Raw genomic sequence first — 18708 nt, forward strand, 5'->3', positions numbered from 1 at the left:
GAAGAGTCTTCTTGGTTGCCTTGATTTATTGGGAAGTCTAAAGTTAATTTTAGGCAGCATCTTCTAGTAGTATCCCATAAAGAAAAAAAAAAATGTATGTAAGGTGGAATAACGTCTAAGCTTTTACTCTTGTGGCCTTTCCTCTTGTCTCTCAATTAATTTCCCCTGTTGTTACTATTGATGGTTCCTCCTGTGACACAAGTTTCAGTGTTTCTAAACTCTTGTTACGGTTTAGGGACCAGTGGCTTCCAGGAAACTTTTCACTCTAGCTCCAGATTGGGACTAATAAGGCACATCACCTTGTACACTGAGTCCTACCAGTTGCCACACCTCATGACAGAGAACTATTGTAGGATTGCTCTTACTGTTGAGGCATTCAGCCTTAAGGAACTAGGAACAATCAGGTTCTCAGCTTCTCAGTTGGGATCTAGCTCTTCTTACTATTTTATAGCTCCTTCATAAATTCTGATGGGGTATGTGTGTGTGTGTGTGTGTGTGTGTGTGCACGTGCACATGCATGCGTGTGTATTGTCCCATTGACTGTTTTCTAGGGAGTCTTAACAGAAAAAAGAGATTATAATAACAATTTATTCCTATTAACAACTTATTTTACAAGTAAACTCTCTGTCAAGTATTTACATGATGTGTTATTGTCTTGTTACAAAGAAATTGTCCCATATTTAGCAGCTTAAAAGCATTTGAGGGCATGTTTTTCTTTTCTTTTCTTTCTTTTCATCAGCAGTCTGTCATGAGATGCCTAGTTCTTTACATAGGGTATGTCAGGGAAGCAATCATTGTGCTTGCTTGGTCAGAGTTCTGTGTAGTTTGCAGGGCATCGGTTTCTAGGCCTGTCCCACTGCACATGCAGCATAATATAACCTGTATTACCAACACTGAAAACTAAGATGTGCAAACCTACTCAGCTTGCATGCTTTTTATTTCTCTACCCACTAAATGCCATCATTGCCAATTGAAAGATGCTATCCATTGAAATCTAATTTAACCAAAATGATGACCATGTCCTTTATTTCATAATTCCAGGGGCATATTTGTCTGAGTCTTCAGACATTTTAAACTAAAGTCGGATCAGAGATTAAAATTCAAAATGCAACGTTTTGGAAAATCTATCCGCCTAATAGCACAACCTGATTTTTGTTATAAAATGATGATCATAAATTAATGTAATTAATAGAAAATGATTTTCTAAAATGTATGTTATTTTAAAGTATCTACCATCAAGATGAAGCATGTACTAAGTGGTCTGTCTTCAAAGGCTGAGAACCACATTTTGATAACTTTAAGAAGGATTTGCAATAATATTTATTAAATATACATGCTTATGGCTTTTAGTATTAACTAACCTGAAAACAGTATAAATGGAAATATATATTAATTATATGATCATCAATAATGTTATATAATGATATAATTCATGTTCAGGGATATAAAATGACTTTTATCAAATGGATATATATATATATATATATATATATATATATATATATATATATATGGGTTTTTATAAAGGGCCTTAGACCTTATCTAACACATTTGTCATACTTCATATATAGACAAAATAAAGTACTAATCATTGAAATATCTTCTCAAGTTTCCTCATTAGTAATATTATGTCCTCAGGCTAATCACATGAACTTCTGAATATGATTGGCTTCTCCCAAGAAAAATGCAACCATAATGAAAATTGTGAGAATCAATAATGCCTAATTTTAATTATGGAAACTTTTCTTCTCTGTGAAATACTCACATATGAAAAAGTCTTTTACAAAGAATGAGTGATAAAATGAGCAACTTCACCTCTACTCTGGGTAGATGTAAGAGACAAAAAGACAAAGTAAAAGGAGATCAATAAAGAAATGTCTCAACACGTGCACAGAAATTAATTAAGGCTAAAAGGGCCTACTAGCTTTTAGTAGGCACACAAGGAAAATATCAAAAATCCTGATAATGTTCTACATATAATACTGGATTCTGTAATTGATATCATCCAAAAAATAGATAATGCAAATAGAAGGCTTCATGTGATAGTTTAGAATATTCAGCAAGGTAAACTTAGAGGGAATTATGTAATCAATGTGTTCATCCCAATATGCCACAAATGCAAATGTAGGCTTTGCAGAACAGCATGTATTAAAAGAAATCTTAAAGTCGCTAAGTGTCTGGATGGCATGAGTTTATAGATGCTAATTTAATTCAATCATTTTTGAAGTTCTTTATATATCCTCAAACTGAGTGCTGAGTGACATAGTAAGAAAAGAGTGGAAGTTTTCTAGCCCCTGTAGAATGAGAAAAGGTTTTTACAATTCCATATCTAACAGAGGGCTAATATCCAAAATATACAAGAACTCAAGAAAGTAACACCAACAAAAACCAAATAATCCAATTTAAAAATGGGGTACAGATATAAAAAGAAAATTCTCATTAGAAGAAATTCAAATGGCTGAGAAACACTTAAAGAAATGTCTTTAGACTATATGTTAATGCAAATCAAACCTACTTCGAGATTTTTATCTTACACCTGTCAGAATGGTTAAATTAAATAACACAAGTGACCGTTCGCGGTGAAGAGGGTGTGGAGCAAGGGGAACACTCCTCCATTGCTGGCCAGAGTGCAAACTTGTACAGCCAATATGGAAATCAATATGATGCTTCCTCAGAAAATTAGGAGTTGATGTCCCTCAGGATCGATCTCATGGGCATATGCCCAAAGGGCACGCTATCCTACCACAATGACAGTTGCTCAGCTACATTCCTTTTGGCTTTATTCATAATAACCAGAAAGTGGAAACAACCTAGAGTTCCCTCAAGTGAAGAATGGGTAAAGAAAATATGGTACATTTATATAATGGATTATTACACAGCAGTTAAAAAAATGACATCATAAAATTTGCAGGCAAATGGATGGAACTAGAAAAAAATCATTCTGAGTGTGGTAACCTAGACCCATAAAGACAAACAAATTGTATGTACTCACTTATGTGTGCATGTCAGCTATTAAGTAAATTAAAATCATGCTATGATCCACAGACCCAGAAAGAGTAAATAACAAAGAGGGCTCTATGGTTCTCCCTGGGAAGGGGAAATAGAATAGATTTTGTAGGTGGACTCAGGGCAGGTGGGAATGGGAAGAGGAGGGATAAGATTGGTGGGGTGCTGAGAGAGAGAATATGGGGAGAGATTGCCGAGTTTGGAGGACATTTTGGGGGCAATATGGAAACCTAGTGCAATAGAAACTCCCACGATTCCAGAAGGGTAACTCTAGCAAGGACTTCTAGTAATGGAGAAAACAGAGGCTGAATCAGCCACCCTCTGTAACAAGGCAAGATTTCCAAGGGTGGAACTAGAAACTAACCCAGCCATAAAATCTTACATCTAAGATGTGCTGGGGCAATAGAGGCATAGAACCTGTGGGAATGCCCAACCAATTACTGGTCTAATTTGAGGCCCACACCACAAGAGGGAGCCTATGCCAAACATTGCCTGGATGACCAGGAAGCCGAGGCCAGATAGCCCAGAGACCTGTTATAGAATTTTTTTTTTAAAGATTCCTAATGATATTCTGCTACACTCATAGTTAAGTGACTAACCCAATCATCATCAGAGAGGTTTTCTCCGGCAACTGATGGGAGCAGATGAGAAGCAAACATTAAGCAGGAAAGAGAGTACAATTAGAGATCTCTCCTAGTTCCCTCCACTTTGAGCTCGAGGAACCCCTAGGAAGAGAGGAGGAATTATAGGAGCCACTATGGTTAAGGAACTCATGAGAACACAGCCCACAGAATCAACTAAGCAGGACTCACAGCAGCTCACTGAGATTGAAGTGGCAACCATGGAGTCTGTATGGGTCTGCACTAGGTCCTCTGCAAGCATTTTATAGTTGTTAGCTGGGTTTTTTTTTTGTGGGATTCCTAACAGTGGGAGTTGGGATGGCTCTGACTCTTTTGTCTGCTCTTGGGACTCTTTCTCTCCCACTGGGTTGCTTTCCCCAGCCTTGATGTGAGAGTGTGTGCCTAGTCTTGATGCACCATGCTATGCCATGTTCTATGGAAAATCCTGGGAGGCTGTTCTTGGTTTTTTAATTAATTAATTTTTTTTTCACTTTATATACCAATCCCAGTTTCTCCTCCCTCCCCTTCTCCCACCCCCAACTCTCTCAATCCCAACCCCCATTCACTTCTCAGAGAGGCCTTCTTTGGGGAGTTACCAAAGTCTGGCATACTAAATTGGGGCAGGACCAACACCCCACCCCTGCCCCCATGTCAAATCTGAGCAAGGTATCCCATCCTAGGGAAAGTGTTCCAAAAAGCTATTTCATGTACCTGGGATAAGTTGTGGTCTCACTGCCAGGGGCTCCCCAACAGATTTAGCCACATAACTGTTTCCATATTTAGAGGGACTGGTTCAGTCCCATCCATGTTTCCTAGCTCACAGGCCAGAGTCCATGAGCTTCCACCAGCTTGGGTCAGCTGTCTCTGTGGTTTTCTCCATCATGATCCTGACCTTACTTGCTCCTGTGATCCCTCCTCCCTCTCTTAAACTGATGTCTAGAAGCGCAACCCAGTGCTTGGTTGCAAATCACTGCATCTGCTTCCATTAATTACTGGATGTAGGTTCTATGGGGGGGGGGGACTTAGATGCATGGAGGGAGGGAAAACTATGGGATATACGTACTGTGTGAGAGAAGAATAAACAAACAATACTAAATGGAAAGAGATGAAGTTTTCACCTAATTGTGGACAGAACACATAGATATCTAGAAAATACCTGAGTTTACAAAAATTCAGCAATGTAAATATTAAGTATTATGGGACTGCTTCAGAGAGAATAACTGAATTAAAATAGAAATATCTGGAAAGATCTAAGAAATATTAAATTAGATTTTATACTCAACAGAGTTATTTGGATCAAGAAGAAACAGACACCAGTTAGACAAGATGACATAGGAAATGAGGAAATTGTGTCCACAAAAATTTTTGTTTCTCTCAGGTGCATCTTTCAGTAGAGGAAAGAAAAACAAGACATAAAATCAGGAAAATATGTCAGTCCAAGAGTAGGGAGAGTCTTGATGAATTTGTGCATTGAATTTTTCTGTCTTATCTATTCCTAGCTTTCCAAATGAATATTTAAAAATAAGGCTATGTTTTAGATTTTTTTATTTTCATTTTTAGCAGGACCTAATTATGTAGGCCTGTCTAACTAAAAACTACTCATTCAGACTAGAGTAGTTTTGAATTCAGAGAAATCTACCTTCCCCTTCCACCTGAGTGCTAGCATTAAAAGCTTGCTCCATCATATATGTCTTACACAGAATGCCAAATTCTGTGGCTGTATGGAGCATAGTAACCCAGAGGCTGGAATGAAAATATATAGTGATGAATGGTGAAATTATTCTTGATACACAGGTGACACATAACTAAATCTCATCAAATAAGGCTGACTAAAATACAGTGTGGCTGAAGAACTGAAATTCATAGTTTTTCTCTGATTTTTTTGGTTCCTTTTACTTGAACTTTTGGCTTGTCATGTGACCTTTTTCTATATTCATTAAATTATAGCTTCAAATATATGATACCATTCATTTATATTTTCAAAGTTCTTCATTTAAATAAAAAAGTGTTCTATCCACAGCGAGTTAAAAATATTTTTAAAACTCAGACTCCTAGTTATAATTCAGACTTTAATTCAAAACAAATGAATTTGTGTATTTTAGTTACAAAGACAATTGCATACATAACATGAAAAATAATAATGTAGTTTCATTTACTTAATAATAATGTTAATGGAGGCAGGTTAAATTATAATATATAATTGTATTTATGTTTCCAATAAAAGCTCAACTATATATACCAATGTGAAATTTTCTATATGATCATATCTTTGTAATTCTAGTGAGCATAGTCAGAATCCTAAGTATTTAGTATTATCTCTTCATTATATTTGCTGGACAAGTGATAAAAATTTAAAATTATTTATTTCAATTTTTTATATTATGATATAATTATATATTATAATTTCTTCTTTCCTTCAAACCCCTTAGTTACTAGTCACATCTTTTGAAACAAATAGAGTTATTTTAGAATACGTCTTTATTTTTACTAGCTACAGCCTAATGTATTTCCAAAACACTACAGTTGGCATTTATAAACCTAGCTTCTAATTTCTTCACAAGCCCAAACCTTCACGTAATTAGTGCAACAGTGGGGACAGAATATGAAGCACGTGTTTCACGAGGTGATTGATATAGTTGTATTAATTTCTCAGACTTTGTCAAAAGTATTATTTCATTGCTTACTCAATGGCTGCAAATGTAACTGAAAATCATATTTTTTTGTAAACTGGCATCTGATTAAACATAAATCAATCTGCTCATTATTTCTTTCACATTCAGATTTTTGTCTTTCTCTTCAATAGACACCATTCCATAAAGATCTCCAAAAGTGAATGTTAATCAATACTTCCAAAATATTCATTTGTAGCAATTGTTTGGTTTTCTTAACATGTAAATGAAATTCAAATATTTCGTTAAATTTTGGTCGTGTTTTGACATAATATCCATTTTTTGCATCAAAGCTGACTTAAAACAAAATATACATCTAAAAAGCTATTGGGTGTCTGTCTTCTTACTTCTTTCTCAGTGAGACAGTTAAATAATGCAGTCACCAAGTCAGATGGAGAGGCAAGTCATAAGCAAGTTAAACATGGCAGAAAAATGGAGATTGGAAAGATTCAGGAATAGATTACTTCCTTCTGAGTTTCTTAACAAGTGAGAAATATAAACCTACAATAAGCCACTGAATTCAACTTCCTATGAAAAGGAATGCAAAGTGATGTGTGTTTGTGTGTTTGTGTTTGTGTGTGTGTGTGTGTGTGAGAGAGAGAGAGACAGAGACAGAGACAGAGACAGAGACAGAGACAGAGAGAGACAAAGAGAGAGAATTACAAAGGTTTATACTTTGCATGACTGAGCAAAACCATGGGTTATTAAACAAAAACTTTTGTAGGAATGCAGAATACCTCTTTATGATTTGTTGGTAAGGGATGTACCAGAAGCCCCAAAACTATATGAATTCTTACTATTGTTTTTGAGTACTCTTTAGAACTAAGTAATATTGAATGATTTGACTATTGCTGAAGATACCATATGTCGTGGAACCATAATACAGATACATCACCCTGTCTCCAGATTGGAAGCATCATCCCTGCAAAGTAGCTTTCCAGGTTTATGAAGATACTAAGAAAGTTTCTAAAGGAGAAAAGTTATCAATGGTTGTACCCAGCTGTGAATCCTACAATCTTCTTTTTTTTTCTGATTTTTGTTGTTGTTGTTGTTTTGAAACAAGGTTTCTCTGTGTATTTTTGGTGCCTGTCCTTGATCTTGCTCTGGAAACCAGGCTGGCCTTGAACTTACAGAGATCTACCTGGCTCTGCCTCCACAGTGCTGGGAGTAAAGGAGTGTACAACCACTGCCTGGGCCTAGAAGCTTCAAAATGGAGATGACTTATTTATGCAATGAGGTATAGAACTCATGTTATCGTTGTAACCACTGCCCTCTGATTGGATTTGAGAACTTCTCCATTGGAGGGAATCCATATAAACCTGTTCAAAATCACATGGTTAACAAGATCACAGTCCACAGAAAATACTTAATACTATTATTTAGCAGATTAGTAAATCATCAAACTACCTTGTAAATATTTGTGCATATAGACATATGCTGCTCTCAGATTAAATCAGAGAAGCTTCCTTTTCCAGTGAAAGGTGGTGAATGATAATATTCCTTGCTCTATGTGGTGTTAATAATAAGTGAAAGGTAACAATTTTGCCACAAACAAGACATTTATAACATTGTCTTTATGGTTCAGTTGACAGTGTGGAAGAAGGGTATGTGAGAAGAGAATAACAAGCAGAAGATTATGAGACACAGATATCTCAGTCAGGAACTCATAGGTGCTGAGGATGCCTGAACCAGATCTACACAAGAATGAACGATTCACCAATCAATCATGCAGGATTAGCTTGGGGGTGCCTTATTCTTCCCCTCTGTACTAGTGATAGACTCAGTAGGATGTGGAGATCCTTGGTTTTAGTTGTGCACACCCTGTTGAGGCTACCAAGTTCCAATGAATACTTGTAATCCAATGGTCACACAGACTGTTTTGTTTAAAATAAATCCATTTATAGTATCATAAAATACAATAATAATTTTATGATACTATAAATTTTATTGTATATCTAATAAAAATAATTTTATTAGAAAAGATCCTCATATGACTTACTTGAAATTCCTCTTTTGGAAAATAATTCCATTAAAAATAAGATGTGAATCCTAAAAGAAAAGGTATTAAATTGAGATAGATAGGCATATTGAATACATTTGTATTAGGAATTTGATCATACACAGAATGACCATGAGTCCAATTTTCATTTAATGACAATGTAATGTTTTTAAAAACTTAATATCTTATACAATGTCAATGGAATCACAAAACAAATTGTATGTGTATAGGACATTTTCAGTTATAAAGTCCATTCTGAAAAGTACAGTAGAATTTGCAGAGAAATCCGAGGCAGAATAATTCTTAAATCTCATACTGATTTCATAACTTGTACAAATGCTTCACTTTTTTCATAGTAATAAAAATAACCAGTTTTGAAGATATCAGAAACACTGACTACTCTGTCTTAAGAAGTCCATTTGGTTTTTGCCAGTTTATGTACTCAGACTACTCCACGAACTCGTTTACACTGCAGTGATTTAGCAGGGACTGCTAAAGTCTGCAAGTTTTAATTAGCTGTTTAATTGTTCTCCGAATAACACAAAGTAAGTTAATTTTCAAAATTCTATTTGGAGCAAATATTTTGAGGAAATTTGAAACTTAGCCAAAACCCTCTGAGATTATAAGGAAGACAGAAAAGAGATTTGCCAACTAAAATTGTGTGTGCCAATATCGGTAATTGGGCCTTGTTCTGATAAATCAATAGTTTTCTCAACACAAGGCTTGTAATTAATTAAAATGGGTCATTAAACCAAGTGTTGTGTTGTTTTAACTGTAATTAACTGATAACAATGTGTGATTATTTTTTTTTATGCCAGCTTCAAGAACTGACACTGAGAAATGTTCATTGAGACCATGTGATGTTGTAAGAGCATAGTGCTAGAATTTGCTTACAGGGAACGTGTCTTCTACATTCTGGTTCTTCTACTTTGTAGGTGTAACAGAAATATTTCCATATCCTGACTTTTCAATAACAGCTTATATCCATCTAACACTATGGAATTATAGTACAACGTATCCCTAACATGGGTAGCTAATCTGAATAGTTATTACTGTCTAGAATCTTGTGGTAGTAGTGCACAGTGCAATATGAATGATAGTTAATTCATATTCAGTACTTATGAATCAGTCTCTTTTCAAAAATATTTTGACATAATTATTTTGGAAAAGCAAAACAACTATTTTCAACTGCAGAACTGGGAAAGAAAGGTAAAATTTATTTAAAATTTCTCTCAGTACTGAAAGAATTATTGAACACTTATTGCCACCATGGATAATACGGTAATTCTGTCTTAAATGATAAACATTTTCACTTCCAAAAGCACACAAACCAGTATTTCCATAATGATAAAGAGAATAGTTATGTTTTAGTACATAAATGAGAGAACTACATTACAGAAATTTAATGATCAAAAAACACAGCTAACAGAAAACTATTTTTTTATAAAGGTTTGAGATTGTATTCTTCATTCATGGCATTCTCATCTTTCTGTCCATCTCTTCTGGCTACAGAGAGGAGTGGCATAAGGAATAAAAAGTCCTAATGAATGCAAAGAAAATCACATAAACGTTATAACCTATGATAAGCAAAAATCACTGGTAAGTGCTATGGGAACAGACTTTCCACATCTGTGAAGGTGGTGGCATTATACAAGTAATATAGTGTGTTAACAAACATATTATAGTAGTACAAACTATCTTTGATGTTAAATTCCTAAAATTGGGAAAACACAATCAGGTAAATAATGACAAGTAGTTTTAATAATGTTGAATTAGCTCTGGTGAAGGTTACTAAGTATTTAGACCAGAATGTCTGAAATATTACCCACATTTAAAGGTTTACTATTATGTTAAATTTAGTTGACTTTGAAATGCCTCAGCTTAGTCAGTGTGAAAATGAATGTCTTTTTGTTTCTGACCACCCATGAAAGATGCAGTCTTCAAATGAAAAGACATTGTGTATGGAGAGTACTTAGCATTCCAGAGACCAACGGTAGGGTTTGCTATCGAATACTCTTTAAACTCCTTTGCTTCTAATGAGCAAAAGAGACCTTTCTAATTATTAGTATAAATATTAAACATGAGCTTATTTTTTTGTGAAATCAGTGACTGGGTAATCAACATACTGGATGTTATATATGGCTTTTGTGATGACATTAACATCATGAACACGTAAGAATCTTAACTTTTGCTGGGCAATGGTGGTGCACGCCTTTAATCCCAGCACTTGGGAGGGAGAGGCAGGCAGATCTCTGTGAGTTCGAGGCCAGCCTGGTCTACAGTGTGAGAAGAAAGGTGCAAAGCTACACAGAGAAACCCTGTCTCAAAACAAACAAACAAGCAAACAAGTAAACAGATAAATAAATAAATAAATGCAATAAAAAATAATCTTAACTTTCATAACATATCCTTAAAAAAAAATTTAAGTGTGGCTCCTGAAGATTCCTGTAACAAGATTTTGACTAGATGAGCCTGATGGTAGTTGACTGTATTAGGAAGACTGAATATTAAGAAGAGTGCAACAAAGGAAATCTTTATTTGTGGCACCTTCAGAACCACAAAACAAGTAGAACACTGGAACTTAAAATGTCATTAAGCCTGATTTTAGGTCTACTGTTGAACTCTTGCATGTGAAAGCTGTATGTGGACATGTCACTTAAGTTGTTCCATCAGCACAGCCTTGTTGTTAGGTTGCATAATAATTAATTTTTCATCTACATACAGCTATCACCACACACTGGCATCTGCCAAGAAATGCATAATTTTTATGCATTCTAAAAATGGCTTACTCAGTTCTCAACTTTCTGACAAGACTGTTGGTTCAGTTTCTGCGTATAAGCTTAAGACCAAGTAAGATGAACTAGACTCAAACTCAACCCTTAATATTTGAATAAGCTTTATCATTTGAAATTTATGCTATTTCAGAGGTAAAAGCACTTACCACTCGAGATAAACGTCCCTATATTTCTGTTCTGGCTATCCATTGTTGTCTATACTTAAGGATGAGGCACAGCCTAAATTTTCTCACAGAAGAATAACCAGAACAGAATCCAAGACTTTATACACTCTTTTCCATGTTGCAGACATAAAATTAATTTTAAGAGTAGTTGTATTATTTTAGAGAAATAAAATGTAGTGGTAGAAGTTGTATAATTATGAGAAGGAAGATACTTAACTTCATATAATGGTAATGTTTCTATCCTTATTTATATCTATACCTTTCTAGCTAGGAACTCTCTGTGAATATATTCATGATTATTTACATATGTGCATAAATGATTCTATATGTTAATGCATAGGTACATAACTGCATGTCCCCAGGTGTCTGAATTTTTCAAATATATCTCTTTGTATATACTATACTACAACACACACACACAAACACACACACACACACACACACACACACACCTAAAGGCAAGTAAGGGATGCTAAGATAAGGACAAATAGTCTACTCCAGGGAGGAGCACAGCAATTGATTATCCAATATTAATGGTAACCCTGAAGACATACATACAAGTAACATTATACAGACTAAGCAGGGTAAACATATGAACATCCATGTATATAACAACAAATAATGAAAAGGAGGCCATGAATTTGAAAGACAACACAAAGGGATGTGTGGGAGAGTTTAGAGGAAAGAAAGGCAAGGGAGAAATTATGTGATTATGTTATTATCTCAAGAGATAAAAGAAAAAACAGAAAACAAATTTAAGAAAAACTATAAAGTGCAGAAAAATAGGAGTGTATCCCAAACGAAGAGAAAATGAAAGGGACGAAGTCAAATTAGCACACGCTTAACAGCCTGCAGGATAAGCAGACACCATAACTCACAAGGTGAAACAAAACAACTCAGAAATTATGTGCATAGCCATAAACTTGAAAAATCAAAATATATTAATACCTGTCTAGCAGGTTCAAATCACCAATAAAATATAAGTATTGTAGAAGTTACACAGTGCAAGGAATTCCACCAAAAGGTACACAAGATACACAGAAGCTAAGGGAAAAGGCAAGGGCTCTGCAACCACATGTAAAAAGTTTCAGATCTAAGTTTAACATTAAGTTGAAAATCTCAGCCAGAGAAAAACAAAGGCATGGGAGACTTGCTCAACACATTAAGCCTTATCAGAAAAGTGCACTTCATCTAGAAACAGGAAAAACTATTTCCTTAACTTATCTTACAAAGTAAATAAAAGCTATATTAGGAAGAACAGCAATGAGTAAATATAAAGTGTTTGAAAATATGTGAAGCATCCATGTAAGCCAAAAGATGAAATTAGAATTTAAAACAGGAATCTAAGTAAGTATAATAAGATGTTTTAAAATCTTTTACTTCTTTATTTTAGCTGATGTTTTATTTTTTACACTTTTGGAAAATTCAGACTACATTTAAAAATTTTGTTTATTTCTTATTGTACATTTTCCTTTAAACTATAGCATAAAACATGATTTTAAATATATCAAATCAGCAAAATATAAAGCACAGTTGTATACCATTAAAAACTAGGATATGGACGAACATCTTTATATGTTCATTTCTCTCTTAACTTTCTAACTCTGCACAGTGCCTGTTTATTATTCATTGTCCATTAGGAGGTAGATTGCCTTTGAGTACTTGCAAACATTCAAATTAACCTTTGTGTTGGATACTTACTAGAATAAATATTTATAAAGTAGCTATAGATATGTTTTGCCTTGGAAAATCTCAATTGCTAATTAACCTTCATTTTAGATTATGTAAAACTTCCTTAAAACACCTCAATCCAAATACAGTTTACTCACATCATTAAAGAAGTATTTTACTTACTCCTGCTGCATTTGGAATACTTCCCAGGTCTTAAAAATCTGTTGATATAAATGATGCTACATTATCAAATAACCTCACCTTTCTCCTCAGTTCTATTAAGCAAACTAGTTCTTTCAAGACCCTAGGCACATTTTACCAGCAATACATCAATGCTCTCGTGGAAGTATTTGGAGGCTCAGTCTAAAGCACAGACTGAATTTGCACTGAACTTCTGCCTTGTCCTTCTCATAATCCTGCTCTCAATGGAAGACCAGTGCCCATACCTGAGGTGATGCATAAAAACTTCTGTGTTTTCTGTGGCTGGATTCTTTACTGAAAAGTAAGAGTCTTTCAAGGTTTCTATACATGCATCATCAGGAAAGCAAGAACCTTCTGCGTGTATCCGAAAGTTTCATTTCCGTCCAACTAAGTGCCCAATTCTAGGTACACTTGGCTTTCTTTTTGTTCAACTGATCTCTCTGTTTTCCTCATCTAGAGCCACATTTATCATAATGGTTTTAATCATTGTTTTTACTTTGTTCAGATTTGTCTTACTTATTGCTTTGATGCAACACCATGACCAAGGGCTACTTGGGAAGGAAAATGTTTACATGGCTTACACTTCCATAGCACTGTTTGCCATCAAAGGAAGTGAGGACAGGAACCTGTTTGGAGGTGTGCTGCTTACTATCTTGTTCCTCATGATTTGTTTGGCTTGCTTTCTTATAGAACCCAGGACCACAAGCCCAAGGATGGTACCACCCACAGTAGACTGAAACATCCTCCTTTAATGATTAATTTAAAAAAAAAATCCCATACAGGTTTGTTTACAACCCAAACTTACGGATGCATTTTTTCCTTTTTTTCTAAATTATTTATTTTTCTTTTTTAAAAGTTGCAACATATTCTGATTATAATTTCCTCTCCCGCTACTCTTTTCAGTTCCTGTCTACCTTCCCTCCCTTCCAGACCCACTACATCATTCTGTCTCATTAGAAAAGAACAGACTTCTAAGAAATAAAAACCAAACATGACAAAATAAAATATAATAAGATGAAGCAAAAACTGTGATATTGAAGTCAGACATGAGAACCCAACAGGATGAAAAGAGTCCCAAGTGCTGGCACAAGGGGCAGAGACCATCTCATTCACACAGTCAGGAGTCCCATTAAAAATACGAAGCTAATAGCTGTAATATGTACACAGGGGACCTGGGCAGACCCAAGTAGGCCCTGTGCTTGCTGCTTCAGCCTCTGTGAGGTCATCTGTGCCTTGCTTAGTCAATTCAGAGGTTCTTGTTCTCCATTTCCTCTGTCTCTTACAATCTTTCTGTTTCCTCTTTTGCTTGGATTCCCTGAGCTCTGAGGGGAGGGATTTGATGGAGAACTCCCATTTAGACACTCTATGGAATATCTTGCCATTGCTTTCTGCATCTGATCCCATGTGCTGCCAGATAAAGCCAAAACAGCATTTCCTTAACTGAGGTTCCCTCCTCTCAGATGATTTTAATTTGTGTCAAATCAACATAATACTATTCAGCACAAGTGCCCCTCGTCAACTTGACACACAAACACATCACTGTTAAATCATGCTCTTTCTTTTCTTATTAGTCCCCAAGATCTCATATTTCAAATATTAATAATCTTAAAATTCCCACATTCTTTACAAATTCAGACACATTAAAAGTTCAGGCTCTTTAAAGTATCCAATCTCTTTAAGAACCAAAAATCTCTTTTAAAGTTTCAAAGCTTTTCAGCTAAGAGCTCCTAAAAAAATCATAATTGAATTAAATATTTTTTCCAAAAAGGAAGAACTAGGGCAGAGTTATAATCTGAACAGTGTAAAGCCAAACTGTAGCAGTGTAAATGACTCAATTTCCAATAATCTGTGATTCATTGATGGTTTTCTGGGCTCCTCCAAGAAGCTTGGATAACTTCTCTGGCTCTGCCCTGTGTAGCACACACATTTTGTCTTCTAGGCTCTGGCAGTATCCACTCCACCTATGCTTCTATTCTTGGCAGTCATCCCACAGTGTTGGTATCTCCAAAACTGCTGCTGTCCCTTTCCCCAAGTGTGTAGCACCTTCACTTGTAACCTTCCAGGGCTCTCTTCAGTGACTCCAGCTATGCCACACAATGTCAAGACTCAACTGCTGGCGATGCTGTGAATGTGTTGCTCTGACTGATTGATAAATAAAATGCTGATTGGCCAGTATCCAGGCAGGAAGTGTAGGTGGGACAAATAGAGAGGAGAATTCTGGGAACAGGAAGGTTGAGGAGGAGACGCTGCCAGCCACCGCCACCATGAGAAGCAGATGTTAAGATACTGGTAAGCCACAAGCCATGTTAGATTAATAGAAATGGGTTAATTTGAGATGTAAGATTAGATAGCAAGAAGCCTGCCACGGCCATACAGTTTATAAGTAATATAAGCATTTGTGCGTTTATTTGAGCCTAAGTGGCTGCCGGCCTGGGTAGGATTGGAGATAACTCCAGCTACACTCAACTGTTTCCAGAGTCCAGTCAAAGAGAGAGAACAGGGATTCTATGAGCAAGGAGCATCAAGATCATGATAGGGAAATGTACAGAGGTAACCAAACCAAACTGTTGTGGGTAGCAGTTCCAGCTTTGACCTGGAAATACCACCCCTTTTGAGGCTTCAGTAATTGTCACACCTGCAAGGTGGAGCCGAGAGAGGACCCCTGAAGACCCAGGATCTGGATGGGGGTGCTCTCTTGGTACCTGGACCCTGGACGCTGGAGGTAGACCGAGCAGAGTTCTCCAGAGAACACTGCCTGACTGCACTACACCTTTCCCAGACCCTGCAACCTATCCCTTCACTTGTAAGTTACCCCACAAAATAAACCTCCCTTTTAACTACATGGAGTTGCCTAAATATTTTAACCAATACCAAACTAGAGTGAACTCATTAACCATGGACCAACAGCTGTGGAGCCTCCATGGGACTGGACTAGGCCCTCTGTCTAGGTGAGGAAGTTGTGTAGCTTGACCTGCTTAAGGGACCCCAGGCAGTGGGGTCAGGATCCACTCCTGGTTTATGAGCAGCCTTTTTGGAGCCCAGTGCCTATGGTGGGACACCTTATACAACCTTGGTGCAAGGGGAGGGGCTTGGACCTGCCTCTACTGAAAGTACCAGGCTCTGCTGATTCCCCATGGGAGACCTTGCCTTGGAGGAGATGGCAATGTGGGGTGGGTTTGGGGGAAGGTGGGGGCAGGAGGAGGGAGGAGAGGGAGATCCGTGTTTGGTACGTAAAATGAATAGAAATTTTCTTAATAATAAAAGAGAGAAAGAAAGAAAGAAAGAAAGGAAGGAAGAAAGAAAAAGAAAGAAAGAAAGAAAAAAGAGAGAAAGAAAGATTCAACTCTTCCACCCTTCATTTCTTCGAAGCTATTACTACCTGCTGACTCTTACACTACTAAATTCAACTGCCAGCTCAGATTACAACCATGGCCACCCCTGGAACACCAAGAAACACTTTCTGGAAAATTTCACCTCTCTCTCTCATTCTCTCTCTCTCTCTCTCTCTCTCTCTCTCTCTCTCTCTCTCTCTCTCTCTCTCTCTCTCTCACACACACACACACACACACACACACACACACACACAGATTTTTAAATTGAAAATGCATTCTTCTCTCACACAATACAACCCACAATCTTCCCTCCCTCTCCCCATCCCTCCCTCCCCCCACTCATCTCACATCCACCCCTCTACCAGATTTGCTACATCTCTGTCCCTCTCAGAAAGGAGAAGGTCCCAAGAGACAACAACCAAACAAAATAAAACAAGGTAGAAGGCAAAGCAAAAGCCCTCATGTCAAAGCTGGAAAAGGCAGCCCAATAGGAGGAAAAGAGTCCTCACAACAGACCAAAGAGTCAGAGATAAAACCTGCTCCCACTGTTAGGAGTCCTGCCGGAACACCCAGCTAATGGCCATATAGTATATGTGGAGGGCCTACTGCAGACTAGGCCACGGACTTGCCACTTCAGTCTCTCTGAACCCATATGAGTCCCAGTTAGGTGATTCAGTGAGCCATGCTGTTTTCTATCCCCTATGACTCCTACAATCTTTTGTCTTCTTTATCTTCAGGGTTGCTGAGCTCCAAGGGGAGGGACCTGATGCAGACCTCTAATTTAGATTCTCTATAATGTCTTGGTGATGATGTCGGCACAGGCTCTGATCAATGATGGAGGAAGATATTATCTATGTGAGTATATATAACAGGATATTATTAGGAATCCTTTTTTTGTTATTTTTTTCATCTTGTTTTGTTTTGTTTGCCAGTTTTGTTCATTTCTACCCTAGGTTCTGAGACATCCAGGCAGCATACGGCATGGGCTCCCACCAGTGACGTGGACCTCAAGTTAATTCTTAAACCAAACATTCCTGACCACTCTCACCAGTTTGTGCCAGCACTGCTCCAGTATATATTGCGGGAAGAACAGATTGTACGTCAAAGGTTTTATGGTTAGAATGGTGTCCATATTTCCCTTTAAGGAGCATACAGAGTACTTTCCCGCACCAAAGAAACCAGAACATAGGTAGAAAGCTACATGAAGACACCACTTGAACTCTTTTGATCAGTGATCAACATGGATATTTTACTAGGCAATGGGGCCCTGCTGTCAGTTTTCAGATAGTGGCCCTCTGTTCAAGCATCAGCCTGTTTGGAGATTTCCATAGTACCCTATCAGCCAACAACTCAATTGAATGCCACCCTGACCCACCATTGGAAGTATTGTCTGGATAAAATAATGGTGAGATTATACTCCATACCTTCCATTATTAGGAGTCCTCACTAGAGTCACCCTCATAGGTTCCAGAAAGTTTCCACCGCACTAGGTTTCCGCACTGTCCCCGCAATGCTCCACAACTTCAGTATTCCCTCCCCACACTCTCTCCCTTTATCCCTCCCACTACTAGCAGATTGCTTCCACCTCCGCCATCCCTATCTGCCTCCAGGTCATCCACAAAATCTATTCCACTTTCTCAGGGAGTCCATGCTTCATCCTAGAGCCCTCCTGTTGTCTAAACTTTCTGGGTGTGTGGATTATAGCTTGATAATCATTTACTTAGTGGCTAATATCCACTTATAACTGAGTACATACCATATTGATCTTTCTGTATCTGGGTTACTTCACTCAAGATGATTTCTTTCTAGTTGCATCCATACCTGCAAATTTCATGATGTCGTTTTTTTTTTTTTAAAAAAAAAAAAAAAAAACAGAATAGTAATATAAAACTATGTGAATGTACCACATTTGCTTTGTCTGTTTTTCAGTATGGGGACATTTAGGGTGCTTCTAGTGCCTGCCTCTATTATTAAGAAATTTTTTATTCATTTAACATACCAAACACAAATTCCCCCCTCTTCCTTCTTCCTGCCCGCTCTCCAGCCTCCCCCTCCCACCTCTCATTCTCTCCTCTGAAAAGGTAAGTGCCTACCTCTTATGAATGACGTCAAAATGAACATAGGTGAGCAAGTATCTTTGTGGTAGCATAGAATGTTCTTTCTTTATGTACATGTGCAAGAGCAGTATGGCTAGGTCTTGAGGTAGATATATTTATGATTTTCTGAGGAACTGTCTTACTGATTTCCATAA

Source organism: Peromyscus eremicus, chromosome 15 (genome assembly GCF_949786415.1).
Source record: "Peromyscus eremicus chromosome 15, PerEre_H2_v1, whole genome shotgun sequence".
NCBI lineage: Eukaryota > Metazoa > Chordata > Mammalia > Rodentia > Cricetidae > Peromyscus > Peromyscus eremicus.